Source organism: Aedes albopictus, chromosome 1, assembly GCF_035046485.1.
Source record: "Aedes albopictus strain Foshan chromosome 1, AalbF5, whole genome shotgun sequence".
Taxonomy (NCBI): Eukaryota; Metazoa; Arthropoda; class Insecta; order Diptera; family Culicidae; genus Aedes; species Aedes albopictus.
The window spans coordinates 166749117-166775311 of NC_085136.1; the positions used below are offsets into that span (position 1 = coordinate 166749117).

The 26195-nt window shown below is 42.1% G+C and overlaps 3 long non-coding RNA genes across 3 annotated transcripts; 2 read left to right on the forward strand and 1 right to left on the reverse strand.

The window, feature by feature from the left end:
• The first annotated feature begins 7755 nt into the window (after positions 1–7755).
• On the forward strand, positions 7756–10240 carry LOC134286003 (uncharacterized). Its single transcript, XR_009996834.1, has 4 exons — positions 7756–7884; positions 8194–8237; positions 8325–8498; positions 10044–10240. It is a non-coding gene; the product is annotated as an uncharacterized LOC134286003 (long non-coding RNA).
• Positions 10241–15385: 5145 nt separating this feature from the next.
• Positions 15386–16127, forward strand: LOC134286009 (uncharacterized). Its single transcript, XR_009996835.1, has 3 exons — positions 15386–15706; positions 15769–15920; positions 15978–16127. It is a non-coding gene; the product is annotated as an uncharacterized LOC134286009 (long non-coding RNA).
• A 4919-nt stretch (positions 16128–21046) lies between these two features.
• Positions 21047–25228, reverse strand: LOC134286012 (uncharacterized). Its single transcript, XR_009996836.1, has 4 exons — positions 25100–25228; positions 24747–24790; positions 24486–24659; positions 21047–21243 (listed from the first exon to the last, which is right to left on the reverse strand). It is a non-coding gene; the product is annotated as an uncharacterized LOC134286012 (long non-coding RNA).
• Positions 25229–26195: the final 967 nt, after the last annotated feature.

Below are 26195 nucleotides of genomic sequence, written 5' to 3' on the forward strand. Positions count from 1 at the left end.
CAGATCGGTGCCGAGGTCGGTCCTGCGATTCCGGTTGGAGGGTGACTTCCGGTTCACAGGCGCCCCGACGACCATTCACTGGTGCTTCTCGCGACATACTCGTCCTAGTCCCCGGCGGTGGAGCTAGCCTACTCCGACGGAGAGTTCCCCGGCGATGGAAGTTCTCCCGAACACGGTGGTTTGATCCCGACCAGTCAGGTGCCGAGGTCGGTTCGATGATTCCGGTTGGAGGGTGGCTTCCGGTTCACCGGCGCCCCGACGACCCAAGACCAGAGCGCTACGACTACTCGGACTAGTCCCCGACGGTGGATCTAGCCTACTCCGATCGCGATCCGATGCCCTTTGGTCTTCACGCCATTTCCGCTGCAGTGACGACAGGATCTGTCCCACAGCCCTGTTCACCGCATTCCAGGTGCTTTCTTCCCGACACATTCGTTCTACAATGTTGTCGGGGCTAAGGCTTGTGATACTCTCCGCTAACATCCCGTCTCGTGCTGCCCTGAATCTGGGACAGTGGAAAAGCACGTGCTCTGGTGTCTCCTCATTACTCGGGCATGCTGGGCAAAGTGGGGACTCTGCGTGCCCGAATCGATGCAGGTACTTCCGGAAACATCCGTGGCCTGACAAGAACTGTGTCAGGTGAAAGTTGACCTCCCCGTGTTTCCTATCCAACCAGGTTGAAACGTTCGGAATGAGCCGATGGGTCCATCTACCGTTTTCAGCGTTATCCCACTGCTGTTGCCACTTTCTTACGGTGTCAGCTCGGGCTCTTCTTCGAACTCCTGATATGCCTCTATCTCTATAGCACTCGTTTTCTTCCTCGAGTAGAAGATCTATGGGAATAGTTCCGGCTATCACGTAGACTGCTTCTGACGAAATTGTACGGTACGCACTGCATACTCGCATGGCCATCAACCTGAACGTACTGTTCAGCCGAGATCTGTTCCTCCTTGTCTGTAGTGCCGTCACCCACACAGGCGCTGCGTATCGGAGTACCGATGTGGACACACTTGCCAGTAGTCGCTTCTTGCTACTGCTGATCGCTGAGTTGTTGGGCATGATCCGAGATAGTGCCGAAATCACCTTTGCAGCCCTTTCACACGCGTAGTCGACGTGACTGTTAAAGTTTAGCCTATCGTCTAACATAACTCCCAGGTGTCTCACATTCCGCTTCGATTCGATGATGCACTCTCCGACCGAAATTTTCGCCTGTTGTACCGCCTTTCGGTTGCTTATCAAGACCATCTCGGTCTTGTGATGAGCTAGGGCCAGCTTTTTCCCCCGCATCCAGTTTTCGACAACATCTATCGCCTCCGTGGCGAGCACTTCTACTTCCTCCAATGATTCACCGATCACTAGGAGCGCCACGTCGTCCGCGAAACCGATAATCTTCACGCCCCTGGGGAGGCGCAGCTTCAGTACTTCGTCATACATAGCATTCCAGAGGGTCGGACCGAGAATGGATCCCTGGGGAACTCCCGCTGTTATGGTTTTACTTCTTCTCCCGTTGTCAGTATCGTAGATCAATGTCCGATTCTGAAAATAGCTGCTCATAATGCTACAGAGGTACTCGGGAACTCTCAGTTTGTGCAGCGCATCGGCGATTGCAACCCAACTAGCACTGTTGAACGCATTTTTCACGTCCAGCGTGATCACTCCGCAGTAGCGGTTACCTCTTCTCTTTTGATTTTGCGCCGTCTGCATTGCTTCCACGACCGTTCGGATGGCATCGACAGTGGATCTACCCCTCCGGAAGCCAAACTGCATATCGGACAGGCCGTGCTCTCCTTCCGTGTATTTTGTGAGCCTGTTGAGGATCACTCTTTCCAGCACTTTGCCGACAGTATCCAACAGGCAGATTGGCCTGTATGCTGAAGGATCTCCAGGAGGCTTCCCTGGTTTCGGCAGTAACACAAGATTTTGGCGCTTCCATGTGTCGGGGAAGTTGCCATCATTGATACACCTTTGAAACGTAATCCTAAATAGTTCCGGGTTCGTTAGGATTGCTGTTCGCACCGCTACGTTCGGGATACCGTCTGGTCCCGGAGCCTTCTTTGTTTTAAGAGCTTTTGCTATTGTTATCAGCTCCTCGTTGGTTATTCGAGCTTCCGCTTCCTGATCCTCCTGAGCACCGTACGGTGTGGGTGGCCAACCCATCAGTTCATGCTGCGGAAATAGCGCGTCTACGATGGCTTTCATCTTCTCCGGACACCTTTCCGGTGGTACAGCTGGTCCCCTTATTTTCGCCATGGCTACTCTGTAGGCGTCTCCCCACGGATTAGAATTTGCGTTCCGACAAAGCTCTTCTAGACATGCCTTTTTGCTGAGCTTGATTTCTCTGTTAAGTGCAGCTCTAGCTGCCGTATAAGCTGGCCTGCGAACTGCTCTTTCAGCGTCGTTGCGGGCTCTCTGCATTCTCCTCCGAGCTCGGTGACAGTTCGCTCGTAGGTCGGCGATCTTCGAGTTCCACCAATAAGCTGGGGGCCGACTGTGTCTTGGCTTGCCCTCTCTCGGCATGGTTGCATCGCACGCGCGTGATAGTAGCGCAATCAGCTCGTCCACGCTGGGGTTAACTACAGCTTCCAGCCGCAGCGCTTCCGCGAACGCGTCTTTGTTAAAATTCGCGATTTTCCACCTCCGCTCATTTACCTGCGCTCCGCCTGATACCACCTGTGGATCGCGCCCAATGCGATATCGGATTGCTTGATGGTCGCTGTGGGTGTATCCCTCGTGCACTCTCCAATTTCTGATCAGTCCAGGGCTGCAGAAAGTAACGTCTATTATGGATTCTCGACCTTCCCTGCGATAGGTGCTGATAGTACCTTCGTTGGCAAGATCGACGTTCAACTTGGCAAGCGCCTCTAGGAGGTTGCTCCCTCTTGGACTTGTAAGGCGGCTGCCCCATTCGATCGCCCAAGCATTGAAGTCACCGGCTATAACAGCAGGTCTACGATCCGTTAGCTCTTCAGTTAGCTTGTCCAGCATCTGGTTAAACTGCTCTATTGTCCATCTTGGAGGTGCATAGCAGCTGCAGATGAAAACGCCATTAATTTTGGCGATCACGAAGCCTTCATCTGCGGTATACACCACTTCTTGCAAGGGGTATTTTCCCACTGTCCATATCGCTGTTGTTTTAGCTCTGTCTGACGTCCAGTTCCCATTTCCTGGTGGAATACGGTAGGGCTCAGAGATAATAGCGACATCGCACTTGTGTTCCGCAACTGATTGCCACAACAACTGTTGGGCTGTATCACAGTGGTTGAGGTTTACTTGTACTATCTCCACTGGGGTTTCGTTGTACTAGCTCGTTTGAAGGCCGCGCATTTCATGCCTCCTGTAGCGTGGTTGCTGCTATCCTTCGTGTTTGCGCAAATCAGGCATTTCGGAGGCTTGCTGCAGCCCTGCGCTTTGTGGCCTTCTTCTCCACACCTTCTGCATAGATTACTTCTATCCGGCCCTTTACAGTACCGTGCGATGTGCCCGAACTCTTGACACCTGAAGCACACTTCAGGTTCAGAGACACTCAGTGGGCACTCGGACCAGCCTACTCTCACGATTCCTATCCTCAGCACCTTGTTGGCAGCATCAATCGGTAGTTTAATCGCTGCCACCTTGGTACCGGAAGGTCCATTTCGTATGCGGATGGACATCCGGACTTCTCCCAGCTCACATTGCTCTTTCAAAGCAAGCCTTATATCTTCCTCCGACGTGATCTCATCCAGGTCTTTACACGTAATAGTCGCCTCTGGACACAAGGCTATCACTTCCACCATGTTGCCCAAAGCTTTCTCGGTTAACTCTTTGTACGAAACGCTGCTAGCTTTTGGTTCCTTTTTCAACAAGAGGATCATCTCTCCGTTGCGGGTACGCTTGATCTTCTTCACGTCTGCTCCTAGCTCGTTGAGGTTCGGATTCGTCCTCATGGCACGTAAGACCTCCACGTACGAGTCGCCGCTTGCTTTAACGATAAGAGCCTCGCCCTTATTCTTCCTCCTGACCAATTTAGGTTTTTCGGGTCTGGTTTTCTTCTTCGCTTTTCCCTTCTTTCTACCGACGACCTGCCAAGAACTATGGCTGTTTACCTCGTCAGTTGCTTCGAGAGCCGGCTGGACTTCAGTGACACTAGCTTCCTTGTGCTTCTTGGAGCCACCTGGCCTAGCATCTCCAGGCGATGCCCTTTGCCTCTTCGGTGTGAAGTAAGGCGTGGTCTGCATCCTTGGGGGAATACTTCTCGCTACGTTCACTCCATTCGCAACCGTGTTGACTTCTGCCCTTCGCGCTTCCGCCGCGCGACTTGCTTCAATGGCAGTCTTGGCCACTGACAACTCCTTCTCCGCTGCTTCTGCTCTCTGAACTACGTGTTTCCACTCCTTTACAGCCGATCCAAGAGCGCCTTGGATCTTGATCACCAACGCCTTGATGTCTTTGTGGACGTTGCTTCTCTTGTCGACATACTCGTGAAGCTCGTCCACTAGCTTTTTGGCTGCCTCCACCCTCGGTTGTTTTGGTGGTTTTGTCCACACACTGAACTGCAGTTGTTGCTGCTGCTGCTGTTGCTGCTGCTGCTGTTGCTGCTGCTGCTGATGCTGCTGCTGCTGTTGCTGCTGCTGCTGCTGTTGCTCCTGCTCTTGTTCGAGCTGCGTTTGCACCTGTTGGGTTTGCGGCGGTGGTGTCCGCGTTAAACCCCTTCTGACAAACGGATTTGCCGCTCCTACTTCGCTTTGACATTTATCTTCTTCCATTCTTCAGGGTCCCCCCTCCGAGCCGCTATCTCCATCCGCCGTACGTAGTCGCCTTCGTGATCCCATGGTTATCTATACCTGCAAACGTCTATGCCTGCAGGCAGTGAGGCCATGCTAGGGTTGACACGGACCCTTATGGGGGCCGGGTTCAGTGCCAGATCAGCATAGATCGGGAATGATTCATCCGAACCTACGTACCCATCAGAATTGATGGACAGATTTCGAACGTATCCGGAGGCCTGCCAAGGTTTTACCGGGACGGAGGCAGTCGCGCCATGAGCCCACTCGCCGTTTCAAGTCGGTATCACCCTTCCTTACTCAGGGAGCAGAATGACACGCCTGTCAGCCCAACATCGCCATCCTATCCATGATTCGTAACATGTCCGTTGTAATACGCCTTCACCAGTATACCATAATCAGGATGTTACTGGCATCGATCCTGATGTGCCGGTTGGCACTCCAATTGTTGGGCTAAGGCACTTTGAAAGCGGTACCAGGTCGCTTGTACGGAGTTGCTTACGGATGTGTGGCTTTTTATGGAGATCCAACAGAGCCCACTGTTGAACCCCCACCACATCCTAGGCATCCTCTGCTTGAGCTAACTGGGAGGAGCTCGGTCACTTCTCGAGAGAAGTGCCAAAGGTGGTAATCCATACGGATGTATGCAGTTTTTTCGCTTAAGAAATAATTCCTAAGCTCCCACCCGACTCGCAGAGGGGGGGTTCGTCAAGCCCCTGGACTCCTGTCCCTGCTGCCCTGATGTGTGTGTGTGTGTGTGTGTGTGTGTGTGTGTGTGTGTGTGTGTGTGTGTGTGTGTGTGTGTGTGTGTGTGTAATCATGACCATGAACTCAAAACGACGTACCTGCGCAGGATTTCTTGAAGCGACGACTCGATGCTTCGCCGTGGCCAGTCGTCGACGTCGGTTCGCTCTCCAAAACGTTCGCCGAACTAAAGGTGCGGAGGGGGAGTGTCGGCGGTCCGGTACTCTGCCCGATCGTGCTTAAACCGCACGCGGGTAGGCCGGATATCATCCCTACTCTCCGTTTGACTGCCAGTTTTGGCGGGCGAGGAGTAGCGAGAAAGGCTTGAAGCCAAAATAAAAAGCGTCTCTTGGACGCTGAGGTCCAAGGACGAAACACAGAGTTAAAACAATATACACTAAAAACGAGTTCAAATTCACAATTACCTTTGGAAAACTTAAACGAATGCTCAGGGAACAGAGTGTCTGCCCCTGGCGACAAGATCCTAAATTTAGTCCACTAAGTAACGAAAAACAAAGACAATAAACATTAAATTCACTTCATACAACTGAACTACATTATTTCGAAACACTACACACCTTTACAAACTAAAAAAAACTGGCAGAAGGTCGCCGAAGCTCACTTCTGTTCTCTTGCCGACTCTAACTTAAAATGATGGAGTCAAGTCGATTTCTCTAGTCAAGTAAATTTCCTGCTATTGAAGCAGTCGTCTATTGAATGTACAAACAATTATTTACAAGTGCGCCAAATTCAGCTCGCACATGGCTGTAAATCTATTTTGCACCATCGAAAAAAGTCCTATAAGATACGCAACATGAATCGTCATTAGCTTAGTCTAGACACAAACCTTACATGAAACGGATAATCTCTACTAATAGAAACGGTTCAAACTGAAAGTCAAATTCAACGAATCTAATTCAAATGAGATTTTACTTGAAAAGATAAAAACGTCAAAAGCTACAAATTAAACTAAAATAATCATGAAAACTAATAATGAATTATAAAAAAGAAGACAAATTTTAAAATCAAAATCGAAATATTCAAAAAATTTAACAATTTAATCTAACAGAATTCAAACTTTATTTTACTTAAACAGAATAAAAACGTCAAAACGTTACAATGTTAGTTTTGAACTTTAAGTCATGTCAAGGAAAACCACAAATGGGAAAAAATACAGATAACACTGGATAACTACAGGCAATTCTGGTAATAGTTACAAGTAAAAAACTATTGCTATATAACTTATTTGGTTAGTTGATCGTATACAGTGCAGTTTTGAGAGACGTCAATGTTGGTTGTTGCCTCACGGAGAGTGGTAATGCGTTCCAAACCGATGCGCCATATACCAGCACACTTTTGCGTAGACTAGTGGTGTGCTGTGGCAGGATGAAAGATCTAGCCCGTTCGTTCCGGCCTATTGGTGTATGCTGAGTGATGTAGTCCGGATGGTTACCATGGTAGGCCCCATACATGAAGTGACAGATACGTCGACGGTAGAATTCAGGGAGATCACATCCAACTATAGTGTGTCGCACCAATTCAGTCGTTTCACGTCGTCGAAGTCCGTAGACAAATCTTACCGATGATTTGAAGCAGCGATTTAGTTGTTGTTTTATTATTGTATAGGATATTGTGTGGACAGTGGTGTTCATCTTGCGGCCCGCGGGCCTTAAGATGCGGCCCGCGGAGTACTTTAAGACAAATCGAAATTTTTGAACGATTATTTGTTCTAGAAAAACGACGCATAAGCGTCACGTTTCATTGGAAATCCTATACTGCCCCCACTCGCCCCCAGTCCCATCTTTGCTGGGTTTCCTATTCATATGGGACTGTTATGCGAGTGGGGGCAGTATAGAACTATAAAATCGCTCTTAAACAAAAATTGGTGTTCATATTCAAAATCGGTTGATGTTAGAACTCGATTCAGCATTTATACTTCATAGTTGAGACAATTTACTTTTTCAAACTTTGGACGCGATTTGCTCGATTGTCTGTTTTTGCACATGGGACATTTATTCGTCCACCGGTAGTTATAGCAAAACACTACCCGCATAGTAAATTACAGTTTGGATTAAGTTCCAAACAGTATGTCTCCTGCTTCTGTTAATGTAACTGTACCATAATCAGGTACTTTTCTGTTAAAAACTATTTATTTAATCTTTTCTAATCTTTCCTAATCTTTTCTAATCCCGCCTAATCCCATTAGAAAATTAAATTCCGTTTTTACTTCAGTGTATAAAACTTACTGTCAAATTTGCTTTCGTTTTGGTGAATGTGCCGCGTTTTTCACGTTTTTTTTTTGTGAAATTAAATTTTGTGCGCGATCTATGTGATTTTCAGGATATTTTGGGTTAATTTTACATCCGGAAACGAAACACCGGTAAGCTGCAAGAACCAGAGCAGGAATAAGGACTGAAACTAGAGCGGAGAGTTCTGCGAGTGCCGAATATTGAACGGTTTCGAGTGCGTTTGCAGATCGGACGGGTGCCTGAGTGGAAGCAGCTGCAGAACACCAATCGACACCACCCGGAATAAATATGATGCGGATCCACTGCCGGAACGCGATCGTCTTCGCCTTCCTCGTCTTTCTGCTCATCCTGATGTTTGGGTTTCTTGAAGCTCTTAATCAACTTCTTTTTGTTGTTTTTTTCCTTTTCTGCTTCATGTCTCGTCATCCTCTCGCCGGGAGGTTCCAGCTGCCGTTGCCGATAGCACTGCATCCGAAGGTCCGAGGTATGTTGTATTTTTCTTCTCAATTTTTTGTTCTAATCAAATTTTAACCCATTCCATCTCCACTTCCGTATCGTCAACATGGGCCAGGCACGCCCGGAGGGTCCAGGCAACGGATCGGGGTCCGGTATTCCAAAATATGAAGGGCCAGTTCACCTGCAATTTTGACCTTTTCCAACCGGGCGCAACAGAGCTGCAAAATCTGATCAACATGCTAAGTATTTGGATCAAGATTCTGGAAAACAAAACCGAGCAACTGCCCAAGTAAGTACTATTAAACTTTATTCTTATCAGTTTTGAAGCCTGTTTTCTGTACTTCAGTTTCGCGAATCTGTGGCGAACATCGTTTTTGTAGGATTTTGCCCACCCCATTTTTGTCCTGCCCACCGTATCCTTCCGGTTTTGGTGATCTAAGTAAAGATTCCACTGCAGTGCACAGGGTCAAAGTTTGTCCAAAAAGAAATCAATGCTCAAACATCTTGTTTGACTCGATGGAATTTTCATTAGTGCCAAACCGATGTTGTTTCTTGAGTTCTTTCCTTGTCAAATATTTGACCCTGTGTACTTGAGACGTAAGAAGTTCTCACATTCCAAATGTTCGCAAATTTACCCCTTTCTTGTGCTTCTACGCTGCCCGTTGGGTTTCCCAGATCCTAACTATAAGGCGCTGCAGACAGGTGGCCCTCCTGGGCGATGAATTATGCTGCCATACCATGCTTACCAGCTGTTTTGTTTTGAGCTGGTGATGGCATTCTTCTGTCCTTGTGGGTGTTGGCTCATTCCAGTTCTCCTTGGTCAAAATTTAACTGTCAAAAGTGGTCAAATATTTGGTCAAAGAGTGTCATACTAGCTTAAGTTTTTGGCATGTTTGCATACCTATTTGAAAATGTTTCATTTTTCATTGAAAGTCTACTTTGTGACATATGTACATTGTCGAAGCGATGAGAGCGCTTTAAATATTGTCCAATTGTTTTCATATTTTTCTGCAAAAAAAAAACAGCTTTCAAAATCCATTTACAACTGACTGAAAAAAAAATATAGTTCTTGAATAAACTACCAATATATTTAATCAGATGATATATGACAAGAGAAAAAAATAGAAGATATGGTAGGTATTTTTGTCAGAGAAAAACCGAGTTTTCTGCTAGTTGGTCCATCTTTCCCTCTTAAAAAATCATGAGGGCAAAACGAGTAACATTTTGAAAATTTCTTGTCGTGAAACAGATTTCAAACTTTTCAATCATGTTAAGCATAGCTGACTAGTGCATTTAAGAATCGTGGTAGAAAACAGAAAATTGTGATTGGTGTTCAGGTGACCCACCTCGTGCCTCTCCCCTTATACTTTAGCTGTGCGCAGACTTAGGAACGTAGACACCTCAGAAATTTCATTATTTTACATAAACATCAGTGTTTTATTTATATTTTTTTCCTTTTTCAGACAAACCTGTTCGGTTTAGAATTTTTTAAGATTCCAGTATACAGGGTCAAATAATTGACAAGGATAGAGTTCAAAAAACAGCATCTGTTTGACATTAATGAAAACTCGAACGAGTTCAACAGGATGTTTGAGCATTGGTTTCTTTATGGACAAATATTTTATCCTGTTTACTGTGATTAAAATTGAAAAACTCTTAGGTGCACAGAATATGGGACCTTCACGAAAAATTCTAATCACTTATTTATTCTTTTGATTATTTATCTCATTATCTTATGTCATAATCTTGATTTCTTCTCTAAAATATTTGAAAGCTTGCACTTCACCCACGTAGCTAAAAGCAAACCAATAATCCATTTTTTAATCTATTCCAGTATTTCCTATTAATCATGGTTAGCTAGCTTTAACTTGATTATCTAACCATGGTAAACATTTCTACTTTGTCACCCGCCACATCTCGTCGTTGGAAACGATGAATTAGTACGAAAAGTGTCCGGTCACATGATAGTTATTGTTATGTACATTTTTTTTATTTCAGAATAAATAGTACTGCATGGGAGGGGGTGGGTGGTGTTGTTTTAATGGGTATTTAAAAGCATCCGAAATTCACTGGAGGAGGGTTCTCTGGCCCTGACCATTGTTGTAACGATAATTTGTTATTAGAAATGTTCACCATGTCCTCTCACATTGTTAGGTGATACAAAGTATGTATATTTACTTGCAGAAAATGACCATTGCTTCATTTGTTTCGTAGTCCATAAGATATACTTCAAAGTAATAATAATACATAATATTATGCCGTTAAAAAGGTTCACCATGTCCTCTCAAGTTGTTAGGTGATACAACTACAACTACGTTTACTTGATGAAACAGATCACTTCTGTTCGCAATCCATAAGAAGGATTGTGGGACACCATACTAAAGTTCGTGCATACGGGTAAGTACAAACAGTAAAACAAAGCTGTTCAGTCTTATAGGTAAACTGTTTTATGTTATAACATGTTGATAGTCAAGACAATTTACTTCTCCGCCTACTTATTCATCAAGTCCTCTGGAGTTGTTTGGTGACGCAAAATACATTTTTTTTTGAAGATAGATGCAGTTATTGGAGTAGCACATACGGTATTCTTCCTGGTGATCAGAAATTGATGTAAAGAAGGTTCGTCATGTCCTCTCTAGTTGTTTGGTGAAGCATAACACATATATTGAACAGATCTTGCCGTGTAGAAGGTTCACCAAGTCCTCTAAAGTTGTTTGGTGAAGCAAATCTCATCTACGTTCAAAATTAATTGATTCTCTTTAGGTATTTCTCCTATTGAACAGATCTTGCCGTGTAGAAGGTTCACCAAGTTCTCTAAAGTTGTTTGGTGAAGCAAAACTCATCTACGTTCAAAATTGATTGATTCTCTTTGTAGTTATTCCTCCTATTGAACAGATCTTGCCGTGTAGAAGGTTCACCAAGTCCTCTAAAGTTGTTTGGTGAAGCAAATCTCATCTACGTTCAAAATTGACTGATTCTCTTTATTTCTCCTATTGAACAGATCTTGCCGTGTAGAAGGTTCACCAAGTCCTCTAAAGTTGTTTGGTGAAGCAAATCTCATCTACGTTCAAAATTGATTGATAGTTATTCCTCCTATTGAACAGATCTTGCCGTGTAGAAGGTTCATCAAGTCCTCTAAAGTTGTTCGGTGAAGCAAAACACATCTACGTTCAAAATTGATTGATTCTCTTTATAGCTATTCCTCCTATTGGTCAGATCTTGCCGTGTAGAAGGTTCACCAAGTCTTCTAAAGTTGTTCGGTGACGCAAAATATATCTACGTTTAACCCTCTACTTCCCATGGTTGCTCTAGAGCACCATCGATTTTCGACGAACTCGAGATAAACGGAATCAGATTAATATGATGCAATAGTTTTTAGAATATGATTGTAATCCCATTAGGTAAACCCAACTCCCAACTACTTGTTTCAATAGTGGAACTATTGATAAACAATCAAAATACTATTGATTTACAACTATTTTTTTTGTTGATTTCGAAAATTTTGACCAATTTGGAATAACTTTTGTTCGAGCACTTTTTTCGGAAACGCTTTCTTGGCATAGAAATAGTCGTTCAAAGTCGTGGGAAGGAAAGGGTTAAAATTGATTGATTCTCTTTGAAGTTATCCCTCCTATTGAACAGATCTTGCCGTGTAGAAGGTTCACCAAGTCCTCTAAAGTTGTTTGGTGAAGCAAATCTCATCTACGTTCAAAATTGATTGATTCTCTTTATTTCTCCTATTGAACAGATCTTGCCGTGTAGAAGGTTCACCAAGTCCTCTAAAGTTGTTTGGTGAAGCAAATCTCATCTACGCTCAAAATTGATTGATAGTTATTCCTCCTATTGAACAGATCTTGCCGTGTAGAAGGTTCTCCAAGTCCTCTAAAGTTGTTTGGTGAAGCAAATCGCATCTACGTTCAAAATTGATTGATAGTTATTCCTCCTATTGAACAGATCTTGCCGTGTAGAAGGTTCACCAAGTCTTCTAAAGTTGTTTGGTGAAGCAAATCTCATCTACGTTCAAAATTGATTGATAGTTATTCCTCCTATTGAACAGATCTTGCCGTGTAGAAGGTTCACCAAGTCCTCTTAGGTTGTTTGGTGAAGCAAAACACATCTACGTTCAAAATTGATTGATTCTCTTTAGGTATTTCTCCTATTGAACAGATCTTGCCGTGTAGAAGGTTCATCAAGTCCTCTAAAGTTGTTTGGTGAAGCAAATCTCATCTACGCTCAAAACTGATTGATAGTTATTCCTCCTATTGAACAGATCTTGCCGTGTAGAAGGTTCACCAAGTCTTCTAAAGTTGTTTGGTGAAGCAAATCTCATCTACGTTCAAAATTGATTGATTCTCTTTATAGGTATTCCTCCTATTGATCAGATCTTGCCGTGTAGAAGGTTCATCAAGTCCTCTAAAGTTGTTCGTTGAAGCAAAACACATCTACGTTCAAAATTGATTGATTCTCTTTATAGCTATTCCTCCTATTGATCAGATCTTGCCGTGTAGAAGGTTCACCAAGTCTTCTAAAGTTGTTTGGTGACGCAAAATATATCTACGTTTAAAATTAATTTATTCTCTTTGTAGTTATTCCTCCTATTGAACAGATCTTGCCGTGTAGAAGGTTCATCAAGTCCTCTAAAGTTGTTCGGTGAAGCAAAACACATCTACGTTCAAAATTGATTGATACTCTTTATAGCTATTCCTCCTATTGATCAGATCTTGCCGTGTAGAAGGTTCACCAAGTCTTCTAAAGTTGCTCGGTGACGCAAAATATATCTACGTTTAAAATTGATTGATTCTCTTTGAAGTTATCCCTCCTATTGAACAGATCTTGCCGTGTAGAAGGTTCACCAAGTCCTCTAAAGTTGTTTGGTGAAGCAAATCGCATCTACGTTCAAAATTGATTGATAGTTATTCCTCCTATTGAACAGATCTTGCCGTGTAGAAGGTTCACCAAGTCCTCTAAAGTTGTTTTGTGAAACAAATCTCGTCTATGTTCAAAATTGATTGATTATCTTTATAGTTATTCCTCCTATTGAACAGATCTTGTCTTGTAGAAGGTTCACCAAGTCCTCTAAAGTTGTTCGGTGACACATAACACATCTACGTTTAAAATTGATTGATTCTCTTTGTAGTTATTCCTCCTATTGAACAGATCTCGCCGTGTAGAAGGTTCACCAAGTCCTCTTAGGTTGTTTGGTGAAGCAAAACACATCTACGTTCAAAATTGATTGATTCTCTTTAGGTATTTCTCCTATTGAACAGATCTTGCCGTGTAGAAGGTTCACCAAGTCCTCTAAGGTTGTTTGGTGAAGCAAAACTGTCAAAAAAAAAACGTAAACCTTGACTGAACGGACAATATGTGTTCCGTTCCAGGCTTAAGCCGGTAGCTACATGGGCATAGGTGAAGTTTAGTATATTTGTTTTTAAACAAGTTCTTCCTTAAAACATCTTAGAAACACCATCTCATCAGATTATAGAATATTATTTTATTCACTAAGAAATTGTTAATGAAATGGTTCACTAAGTCCTCTTAAATTCCTAGGTGCTTTTGCAGAGGACGCTGATGGCTGGAACTAGAAGACGATGCTAACGGAGTGGTCAGACTACTTCCATGGGTGATGCTGCCTCTGGCTATCACTCCTACGCTTACACTCCCCGCGGTTGTTTTTTTTAGCTTGATGGTCGTGAGTGGGTCTACTGGCAGTGATCGCTGGCCGGAACTGCTTTACCGGCGCTGCCATTGGTGGGATGCGGATTCGATGACCGGAAGGTGAAATGAGAATGGTGTAAATTCCTACTTAATGTAAATTCCGTGATGGTTTTCTGCCGCATCAAACAAATTCTCTCCATGGCATCCTCGCAGTACGCCAGAAGGCAATGGACACACCTGTGGCGACCAAACTTGGCCAAGGAACCCTCAACAGCCGCTTCAGACCTCCATTGGCAACGAGAATTTCTTATGGCACAGCAGCAATGCCAGATACTTCAGCGCCTCGAATACCAGGCAGATATATTTGGCGTCCAGATTCTCGATGTAGCGGAATATCAGACTTATCGCGTTGTGTTCGAAGACGTGCGGCAAGAATTCCTGATAATTGTGCTGATTCTGCGAATGGAGTGACGTGAGAAAAGTCGGAGTCGTATATCGAGGTGAGAAATCTCGACTCGAATGAGGTGACTCTCCATTTGATTTACACGGCGAGTCACTTCATTCGAGAGTGGATTCTTCATCTCGATATACGACTCCGACTTTTCTCACGTCACTCCATTCGCAGAATGAGCACAAATCTCTCATTGGCGTAAGGTACCGCAGGATCAACATCTGGCTGGTGGCTATCGTTTCCGGGAAGATCGAATTCTTGTTCCGATGGGCCAGCCGTCCCTCGGCATCCTTGGTGTTCCAACTGCATTCATTCTGAAAGAGTGTTTAAATTAGGTACCGAAATGACGCCATTCGGAGGGATCCCAGTACCGTTCCCGGAAGGTACCCCTGAATGGGCTCTCCTCACTGCCAGCGGCCGGATTACTTTCGCCCTCCAACATCCCGGAATCAAGCGCAGCGGAACATCCGCTGGAAACCCAAAGTTTTGGTGGCTGCACCTCAGATTCAAATCACAGGTTGAGCTAAGAAAGGAAGAAAACATTGCAATCAACAATGGCAATTTGCGTATTCGGAGAAATCTTACCATTTTATCTTTTTTGTACAAAGATTAAGCAAGATTAAGAAAGATTAGGCGGGATTAAGAAATCGCTTTGCAAAACAAAAGCCATTACCATTTTTGTTCAGTGTAACGGTTTTGTTGATAAACAAAAGTTCAAGCCGGTGCCCCAAAACAATAGAGGTATTGCTTTTTTCACTGCAAATTTTCGTTGCTTCGCTGGGATACATGACGTTTTGTTCCAGCGAAGGCTTACGCGATACAGCAAATCGCCAAATAGCACACTAATACCACAAAAAATCTGTCAACAATAACCTAACTATCAGCAAAATGCTCTATTTGCATGACAACAGTCGACTCACACAACTAACGAACGGCCGCCGTCAAATATCAGGATTGCCAACTGTCTGGCGAATGCTGTCATATTTCTTTGTCGCCGAATCTGGCGCTGGGTCGTCGGCGCGGAAACCCAAAGGTGAGAATAAAATTTTGGGGTTTGCGCGCAATAATAAACTATAGAGGAAGAATGTCGCTGGCGTCGCTGCCGAAACATCTCTTGCTGGTGGAGATAGGCCGGGCTATAAGTGTCAAAGCGAAAAAGTATGCAGTTTGACAGATAGATACCCGACATGTTTGCGAGCGAGAACAAAGGGAACAGCAGCGACATTCGTCCTCTATAGTTTATTAACTCTATTCCCAAAACAAGTCTCGCTTCTTCCGGACGGCACGCATCGGGATTAGCTTTGTTGTGACCGTTGTAACATCTGTTTTACCCAGTTTTGTTCCAGCTCCGTTGCATTTGCATTGAGAATACCCTGTAGGTAGATAAAATGGTAAGATTTCTCCGAATACGCAAATTGCCATTGTTGATTGCAATGTTTTCTTCCTTTCTTAGCTCAACCTGTGATTTGAATCTGAGGTGCAGCCACCAAAACTTTGGGTTTCCAGCGGATGTTCCGCTGCGCTTGATTCCGGGATGTTGGAGGGCGAAAGTAATCCGGCCGCTGGCAGTGAGGAGAGCCCATTCAGGGGTACCTTCCGGGAACGGTACTGGGATCCCTCCGAATGGCGTCATTTCGGTACCTAATTTAAACACTCTTTCAGAATGAATGCAGTTGGAACACCAAGGATGCCGAGGGACGGCTGGCCCATCGGAACAAGAATTCGATCTTCCCGGAAACGATAGCCACCAGCCAGATGTTGATCCTGCGGTACCTTACGCCAATGAGAGATTTGTGCTCATTCTGCGAATGGAGTGACGTGAGAAAAGTCGGAGTCGTATATCGAGATGAAGAATCCACTCTCGAATGAAGTGACTCGCCGTGTAAATCAAATGGAGAGTCACCTCATTCGAGTCGAGATTTCTCACCTCGATATACGACTCCGACTTTTCTCACGTCACTCCATTCGCAGAATCAGCACAATTATCAGGAATTCTTGCCGCACGTCTTCGAACACAACGCGATAAGTCTGATATTCCGCTACATCGAGAATCTGGACGCCAAATATATCTGCCTGGTATTCGAGGCGCTGAAGTACACAAGTTTACAAAATAAAACGAAAGTCGTGAACTTCTGTCAACGACCAAAATTTTTGAAGCACAATTTAGTGCTGATTTCGGAACCGACCTTCAAAAAAATTAAAGTAGAACAGTTTTTGAGTTTTACCTCAATATCGAGTTTTGTAACTTTTCAAAATATGTAATTTACTAAAATTCAAATATATTGCGTTTTTTTCAACCAATTTTAAATCTTTTTCCATAAATTAAAAGCTGAATACAATACCATTCGATCATCTGAATACAGGTTTTGCGTCAGATTGATGAAATTCATGATATTGGCGAGTTTTGGGGACGATCTTCTTAAATTTTAGCAAAATTCCCAAAATTTTTTGAAGAAATGTATTTTTTTCAATAAGAAAAAACCAACTTAAAAATTCTTTCTCGACGTTTATTTGACATATCATATGTAGGCGAGTTACAGTAAAAATTTCAGCTCAATCGGAGCATTGATTACGAAGAATAAGATGTTTGAAGTGAGCGACTTTGCTTGAAAATAGAACAAAAATCGATTTCAAATCATCAACGTTGTATGGGAAGTCGAAAAATTTTCCGCTCTACTGTAATTTTTTTCCTTCGCGTTTTCGAATTCAGGGCATGATTCTACACCAAAAATGATCATCAGCTTACCGAGTTCAAAAATGCTGTAAACTAGTGGTATCTGGCATTGCTGCTGTGCCATAAGAAATTCTCGTTGCCAATGGAGGTCTGAAGCGGCTGTTGAGGGTTCCTTGGCCAAGTTTGGTCGCCACAGGTGTGTCCATTGCCTTCTGGCGTACTGCGAGGATGCCATGGAGAGAATTTGTTTGATGCGGCAGAAAACCATCACGGAATTTACATTAAGTAGGAATTTACACCATTCTCATTTCACCTTCCGGTCATCGAATCCGCATCCCACCAATGGCAGCGCCGGTAAAGCAGTTCCGGCCAGCGATCACTGCCAGTAGACCCACTCACGACCATCAAGCTAAAAAAAACAACCGCGGGGAGTGTAAGCGTAGGAGTGATAGCCAGAGGCAGCATCACCCATGGAAGTAGTCTGACCACTCCGTTAGCATCGTCTTCTAGTTCCAGCCATCAGCGTCCTCTGCAAAAGCACCTAGGAATTTAAGAGGACTTAGTGAACCATTTCATTAACAATTTCTTAGTGAATAAAATAATATTCTATAATCTGATGAGATGGTGTTTCTAAGATGTTTTAAGGAAGAACTTGTTTAAAAACAAATATACTAAACTTCACCTATGCCCATGTAGCTACCGGCTTAAGCCTGGAACGGAACACATATTGTCCGTTCAGTCAAGGTTTACGTTTTTTTTTTGACAGTTTTGCTTCACCAAACAACCTTAGAGGACTTGGTGAACCTTCTACACGGCAAGATCTGTTCAATAGGAGAAATACCTAAAGAGAATCAATCAATTTTGAACGTAGATGTGTTTTGCTTCACCAAACAACCTAAGAGGACTTGGTGAACCTTCTACACGGCGAGATCTGTTCAATAGGAGGAATAACTACAAAGAGAATCAATCAATTTTAAACGTAGATGTGTTATGTGTCACCGAACAACTTTAGAGGACTTGGTGAACCTTCTACAAGACAAGATCTGTTCAATAGGAGGAATAACTATAAAGATAATCAATCAATTTTGAACATAGACGAGATTTGTTTCACAAAACAACTTTAGAGGACTTGGTGAACCTTCTACACGGCAAGATCTGTTCAATAGGAGGAATAACTATCAATCAATTTTGAACGTAGATGCGATTTGCTTCACCAAACAACTTTAGAGGACTTGGTGAACCTTCTACACGGCAAGATCTGTTCAATAGGAGGGATAACTTCAAAGAGAATCAATCAATTTTAAACGTAGATATATTTTGCGTCACCGAGCAACTTTAGAAGACTTGGTGAACCTTCTACACGGCAAGATCTGATCAATAGGAGGAATAGCTATAAAGAGTATCAATCAATTTTGAACGTAGATGTGTTTTGCTTCAACGAACAACTTTAGAGGACTTGATGAACCTTCTACACGGCAAGATCTGTTCAATAGGAGGAATAACTACAAAGAGAATAAATTAATTTTAAACGTAGATATATTTTGCGTCACCAAACAACTTTAGAAGACTTGGTGAACCTTCTACACGGCAAGATCTGATCAATAGGAGGAATAGCTATAAAGAGAATCAATCAATTTTGAACGTAGATGTGTTTTGCTTCAACGAACAACTTTAGAGGACTTGATGAACCTTCTACACGGCAAGATCTGATCAATAGGAGGAATACCTATAAAGAGAATCAATCAATTTTGAACGTAGATGAGATTTGCTTCACCAAACAACTTTAGAAGACTTGGTGAACCTTCTACACGGCAAGATCTGTTCAATAGGAGGAATAACTATCAATCAGTTTTGAGCGTAGATGAGATTTGCTTCACCAAACAACTTTAGAGGACTTGATGAACCTTCTACACGGCAAGATCTGTTCAATAGGAGAAATACCTAAAGAGAATCAATCAATTTTGAACGTAGATGTGTTTTGCTTCACCAAACAACCTAAGAGGACTTGGTGAACCTTCTACACGGCAAGATCTGTTCAATAGGAGGAATAACTATCAATCAATTTTGAACGTAGATGAGATTTGCTTCACCAAACAACTTTAGAAGACTTGGTGAACCTTCTACACGGCAAGATCTGTTCAATAGGAGGAATAACTATCAATCAATTTTGAACGTAGATGCGATTTGCTTCACCAAACAACTTTAGAGGACTTGGAGAACCTTCTACACGGCAAGATCTGTTCAATAGGAGGAATAACTATCAATCAATTTTGAGCGTAGATGAGATTTGCTTCACCAAACAACTTTAGAGGACTTGGTGAACCTTCTACACGGCAAGATCTGTTCAATAGGAGAAATAAAGAGAATCAATCAATTTTGAACGTAGATGAGATTTGCTTCACCAAACAACTTTAGAGGACTTGGTGAACCTTCTACACGGCAAGATCTGTTCAATAGGAGGGATAACTTCAAAGAGAATCAATCAATTTTAACCCTTTCCTTCCCACGACTTTGAACGACTATTTCTATGCCAAGAAAGCGTTTCCGAAAAAAGTGCTCGAACAAAAGTTATTCCAAATTGGTCAAAATTTTCGAAATCAACAAAAAAAATAGTTGTAAATCAATAGTATTTTGATTGTTTATCAATAGTTCCACTATTGAAACAAGTAGTTGGGAGTTGGGTTTACCTAATGGGATTACAATCATATTCTAAAAACTATTGCATCATATTAATCTGATTCCGTTTATCTCGAGTTCGTCGAAAATCGATGGTGCTCTAGAGCAACCATGGGAAGTAGAGGGTTAAACGTAGATATATTTTGCGTCACCGAACAACTTTAGAAGACTTGGTGAACCTTCTACACGGCAAGATCTGACCAATAGGAGGAATAGCTATAAAGAGAATCAATCAATTTTGAACGTAGATGTGTTTTGCTTCACCGAACAACTTTAGAGGACTTGATGAACCTTCTACACGGCAAGATCTGTTCAATAGGAGGAATAACTATCAATCAATTTTGAACGTAGATGAGATTTGCTTCACCAAACAACTTTAGAGGACTTGGTGAACCTTCTACACGGCAAGATCTGTTCAATAGGAGAAATAAAGAGAATCAGTCAATTTTGAACGTAGATGAGATTTGCTTCACCAAACAACTTTAGAGGACTTGGTGAACCTTCTACACGGCAAGATCTGTTCAATAGGAGGAATAACTACAAAGAGAATCAATCAATTTTGAACGTAGATGAGTTTTGCTTCACCAAACAACTTTAGAGAACTTGGTGAACCTTCTACACGGCAAGATCTGTTCAATAGGAGAAATACCTAAAGAGAATCAATTAATTTTGAACGTAGATGAGATTTGCTTCACCAAACAACTTTAGAGGACTTGGTGAACCTTCTACACGGCAAGATCTGTTCAATATATGTGTTATGCTTCACCAAACAACTAGAGAGGACATGACGAACCTTCTTTACATCAATTTCTGATCACCAGGAAGAATACCGTATGTGCTACTCCAATAACTGCATCTATCTTCAAAAAAAAATGTATTTTGCGTCACCAAACAACTCCAGAGGACTTGATGAATAAGTAGGCGGAGAAGTAAATTGTCTTGACTATCAACATGTTATAACATAAAACAGTTTACCTATAAGACTGAACAGCTTTGTTTTACTGTTTGTACTTACCCGTATGCACGAACTTTAGTATGGTGTCCCACAATCCTTCTTATGGATTGCGAACAGAAGTGATCTGTTTCATCAAGTAAACGTAGTTGTAGTTGTATCACCTAACAACTTGAGAGGACATGGTGAACCTTTTTAACGGCATAATATTATGTATTATTATTACTTTGAAGTATATCTTATGGACTACGAAACAAATGAAGCAATGGTCATTTTCTGCAAGTAAATATACATACTTTGTATCACCTAACAATGTGAGAGGACATGGTGAACATTTCTAATAACAAATTATCGTTACAACAATGGTCAGGGCCAGAGAACCCTCCTCCAGTGAATTTCGGATGCTTTTAAATACCCATTAAAACAACACCACCCACCCCCTCCCATGCAGTACTATTTATTCTGAAATAAAAAAAATGTACATAACAATAACTATCATGTGACCGGACACTTTTCGTACTAATTCATCGTTTCCAACGACGAGATGTGGCGGGTGACAAAGTAGAAATGTTTACCATGGTTAGATAATCAAGTTAAAGCTAGCTAACCATGATTAATAGGAAATACTGGAATAGATTAAAAAATGGATTATTGGTTTGCTTTTAGCTACGTGGGTGAAGTGCAAGCTTTCAAATATTTTAGAGAAGAAATCAAGATTATGACATAAGATAATGAGATAAATAATCAAAAGAATAAATAAGTGATTAGAATTTTTCGTGAAGGTCCCATATTCTGTGCACCTAAGAGTTTTTCAATTTTAATCACAGTAAACAGGATAAAATATTTGTCCATAAAGAAACCAATGCTCAAACATCCTGTTGAACTCGTTCGAGTTTTCATTAATGTCAAACAGATGCTGTTTTTTGAACTCTATCCTTGTCAATTATTTGACCCTGTATACTGGAATCTTAAAAAATTCTAAACCGAACAGGTTTGTCTGAAAAAGGAAAAAAATATAAATAAAACACTGATGTTTATGTAAAATAATGAAATTTCTGAGGTGTCTACGTTCCTAAGTCTGCGCACAGCTAAAGTATAAGGGGAGAGGCACGAGGTGGGTCACCTGAACACCAATCACAATTTTCTGTTTTCTACCACGATTCTTAAATGCACTAGTCAGCTATGCTTAACATGATTGAAAAGTTTGAAATCTGTTTCACGACAAGAAATTTTCAAAATGTTACTCGTTTTGCCCTCATGATTTTTTAAGAGGGAAAGATGGACCAACTAGCAGAAAACTCGGTTTTTCTCTGACAAAAATACCTACCATATCTTCTATTTTTTTCTCTTGTCATATATCATCTGATTAAATATATTGGTAGTTTATTCAAGAACTATATTTTTTTTTCAGTCAGTTGTAAATGGATTTTGAAAGCTGTTTTTTTTTTGCAGAAAAATATGAAAACAATTGGACAATATTTAAAGCGCTCTCATCGCTTCGACAATGTACATATGTCACAAAGTAGACTTTCAATGAAAAATGAAACATTTTCAAATAGGTATGCAAACATGCCAAAAACTTAAGCTAGTATGACACTCTTTGACCAAATATTTGAAGACCAACATGTGAAAAAGGCGGATTTCCAAAATCCTCGAATCGAGAAAACGCAATACAAAGTTTTTCAATCGAAAATTTATTCCTATTTTACAATTTATGGAGAATAGTTATGATTGATTCATGAATTATAATGAAAACAATGCATTCTATCTGATGTGGTGTCAAAAACTACCAAAAAGTGCACGCCCACATTGAAAACTTTCCGTCATTACGCCTAACATGCTTCGCCGCTTGACAGCCAACACTGGATTTACGCCCGGCAATTAGTACCTGCTGCCGCTTCCTTTTGTCGTTACGCCCGAGTACTTTTTTTGGTTTATAGAAAGATTATAAAAACTAAAACTAGCAGAGTGCAATAAATTAACGTTGGAAAATAAGAAACATGTTTTCCGAGTGTGGCGAGCAACCGGCAGACCAGCAGAATGTCAAGGTTTAAAATATCTTCTACATAATTTGCAGTGAAATGATGTTTTAAACGCACTAGGTATATCTATTTTCCATTCCTGTACAGCTTATGATCGCATAACTGTCCCATAGGAAAGCCAGCGAATATGGGACTGATATGCGATCATATGCAGTGTAGTTCCACTTCGGAACAGTTCCATCTGTCATTCAAAATCTTTCTCTCGATACCTGTATGTATTGTTCGTGCAGTTGAAAATCGGAATTTTTGACACGCGAAATTCGATGTTTCTCCTAAACCGTGTGTCGGATGTACGTCGGGCGCAGTGCGCTGGATAGAGGGCCAGGTCCGCTGTCCAGCGCACTACGTCCGACGTTGGCTTTTACGAACAGATTTTGAGAAAATTCGATTGTCGGGTGTGGGGAAACTTCGGGTTTCAACCGCGACGACAATACTAATAATTAGTAATTATTTTTCGATTAGTGCACCTACGAACCTGTCGTTCCACCGGCCGGACGAAGTAACAATAATCACTCTGATTCCACTTTACCTGGTCAATAGGATTCACTTACCGGAGAAGCATAAGGAAGGATGCTTTCAGTTTTCTGCTGCTGCTGTTGGGGTGTTTTTTTTTCATCAGAAGCAAACAAACGGAAGCTCCTGCCCGCGGAGGAATATCTGGTTTTTGCCATCTGGATTGGGATTCTCTGAGGGCTTTTCTTTAACGACGAAGACACGGCGAAGGGATATTACCACCGAAATTCATCAATGATGGGCCGCGAACGGGTTGAAATGAACAAAAACGAATAAAATTACCCGGGCGTAACAACAAACTGGAAGCAACAACAGTAATAAGTGCACGGTGTATTTCCACTTTGACATTTCAACAGGCGATGAAGCGGGGCGGAATGACGCATGCGTTTCGATGAGGGAGTAAAATCAATTTGTGACTTAAATATAAATAAGGACTTGACTTTTCGAGAAAAATGATAAACTAAAATGATAAAAGAATTAATTTAGCTATTCTTTCACAACTGTTTACCATTTCAAGCATTTTAAAGCATTTTTATCCAATGCAAATATCTTGGGCGGAACAACACATTACCGACAAGCGATAGTAGTGTGGAATTACGCCTTTATTTAAATTTGCTTTCAACGATGATGGATTAATATTTTTGGGGAAATTTCGAGAGGAGGCAACTATTTTTGGTATGTTCTCTTGAAATATCAGATAATGTGATTTGTTTACATTTTGGCTCTTCCGCCCTTTTCAAATGTTGGTCTAGATTTGACCACTTTTGACAGTTAAATTTTGACCAAGGAGAACTGGAATGAGCCAACACCCACAAGGACAGAAGAATGCCATCACCAGCTCAAAACAAAACAGCTGGTAAGCATGGTATGGCAGCATAATTCATCGCCCAGGAGGGCCACCTGTCTGCAGCGCCTTATAGTTAGGATCTGGGAAACCCAACGGGCAGCGTAGAAGCACAAGAAAGGGGTAAATTTGCGAACATTTGGAATGTGAGAACTTCTTACGTCTCAAGTACACAGGGTCAAATATTTGACAAGGAAAGAACTCAAGAAACAACATCGGTTTGGCACTAATGAAAATTCCATCGAGTCAAACAAGATGTTTGAGCATTGATTTCTTTTTGGACAAACTTTGACCCTGTGCACTGCAGTGGAATCTTTACTTAGATCACCAAAACCGGAAGGATACGGTGGGCAGGACAAAAATGGGGTGGGCAAAATCCTACAAAAACGATGTTCGCCACAGATTCGCGAAACTGAAGTACAGAAAACAGGCTTCAAAACTGATAAGAATAAAGTTTAATAGTACTTACTTGGGCAGTTGCTCGGTTTTGTTTTCCAGAATCTTGATCCAAATACTTAGCATGTTGATCAGATTTTGCAGCTCTGTTGCGCCCGGTTGGAAAAGGTCAAAATTGCAGGTGAACTGGCCCTTCATATTTTGGAATACCGGACCCCGATCCGTTGCCTGGACCCTCCGGGCGTGCCTGGCCCATGTTGACGATACGGAAGTGGAGATGGAATGGGTTAAAATTTGATTAGAACAAAAAATTGAGAAGAAAAATACAACATACCTCGGACCTTCGGATGCAGTGCTATCGGCAACGGCAGCTGGAACCTCCCGGCGAGAGGATGACGAGACATGAAGCAGAAAAGGAAAAAAACAACAAAAAGAAGTTGATTAAGAGCTTCAAGAAACCCAAACATCAGGATGAGCAGAAAGACGAGGAAGGCGAAGACGATCGCGTTCCGGCAGTGGATCCGCATCATATTTATTCCGGGTGGTGTCGATTGGTGTTCTGCAGCTGCTTCCACTCAGGCACCCGTCCGATCTGCAAACGCACTCGAAACCGTTCAATATTCGGCACTCGCAGAACTCTCCGCTCTAGTTTCAGTCCTTATTCCTGCTCTGGTTCTTGCAGCTTACCGGTGTTTCGTTTCCGGATGTAAAATTAACCCAAAATATCCTGAAAATCACATAGATCGCGCACAAAATTTAATTTCACAAAAAAAAAACGTGAAAAACGCGGCACATTCACCAAAACGAAAGCAAATTTGACAGTAAGTTTTATACACTGAAGTAAAAACGGAATTTAATTTTCTAATGGGATTAGGCGGGATTAGAAAAGATTAGGAAAGATTAGAAAAGATTAGTATCAGAAGATTAAGAGTGTCTAACCCCCTGGTGGTTGCCCTCATGGTGAAAAAAATGTTTTTGTATAAAAATCCAAGATGGCGGCCAAAATCAGTATGGCCGACCCAACTTTTTATTATTGTAAATAGTAGCTCTATCTCTCCTCTTTTCAACAACATTTCGTTTCGAGGTGGTTTTCGGTGTAACTTTCGAGTTATAACGGTTTTAGTAAGCCACCATTTGACCGAAATCGAGGGGTCTGCAAAAATTGTTGTGGCTCTAACTAACGGGGGGTCCATCAATTTGAGTAACCGAAAGCATTTTTCTTACTTTTTAGGCGAGGGCCTTCAGAAAATCGGCACCTTAAACATTTTTGAAGACAAGGTGTAAATAGTGGGCCGGTCTCAGCGAGAATTACCCAGCTGCTTTTTTGCAAGTGAGCAAAGCAAGGAAAAATAAGTGCGGCTTGGCTCGATGCTTTGTTCGTTAGATTTGTGCCTCTAAAGTTTGTATGAAAAATCGCAATGGGATTTCTTGATGTTTCACCTTAAGGCGAAACTGGATCCATTTCCTCACTTCTTGGTTTTTGATTTTTTTTTATAAAATAACGAAGCAATATTTTCAAAATCGGTTTTCGTACACATGTAGAGTATGGATCAAGGTATGTATCTCCTGATTTTTTTCGTGGAGGAAAAAGTTTTTCGTTTTTGCAGAAACCATTTTTGAATAAAATTTCACTAAAAAATGGTTTCTGCAAAAATGGAAAACTTTTTCCACCACAAAAAAAAATCAGAAGATACCTTGATCCATGCTCTACATGTGCACGAAAACCGATTTTGAAAATATTGCTTCGTTATTTCATGAAAAATCAAAAACCGAAATAATGAGA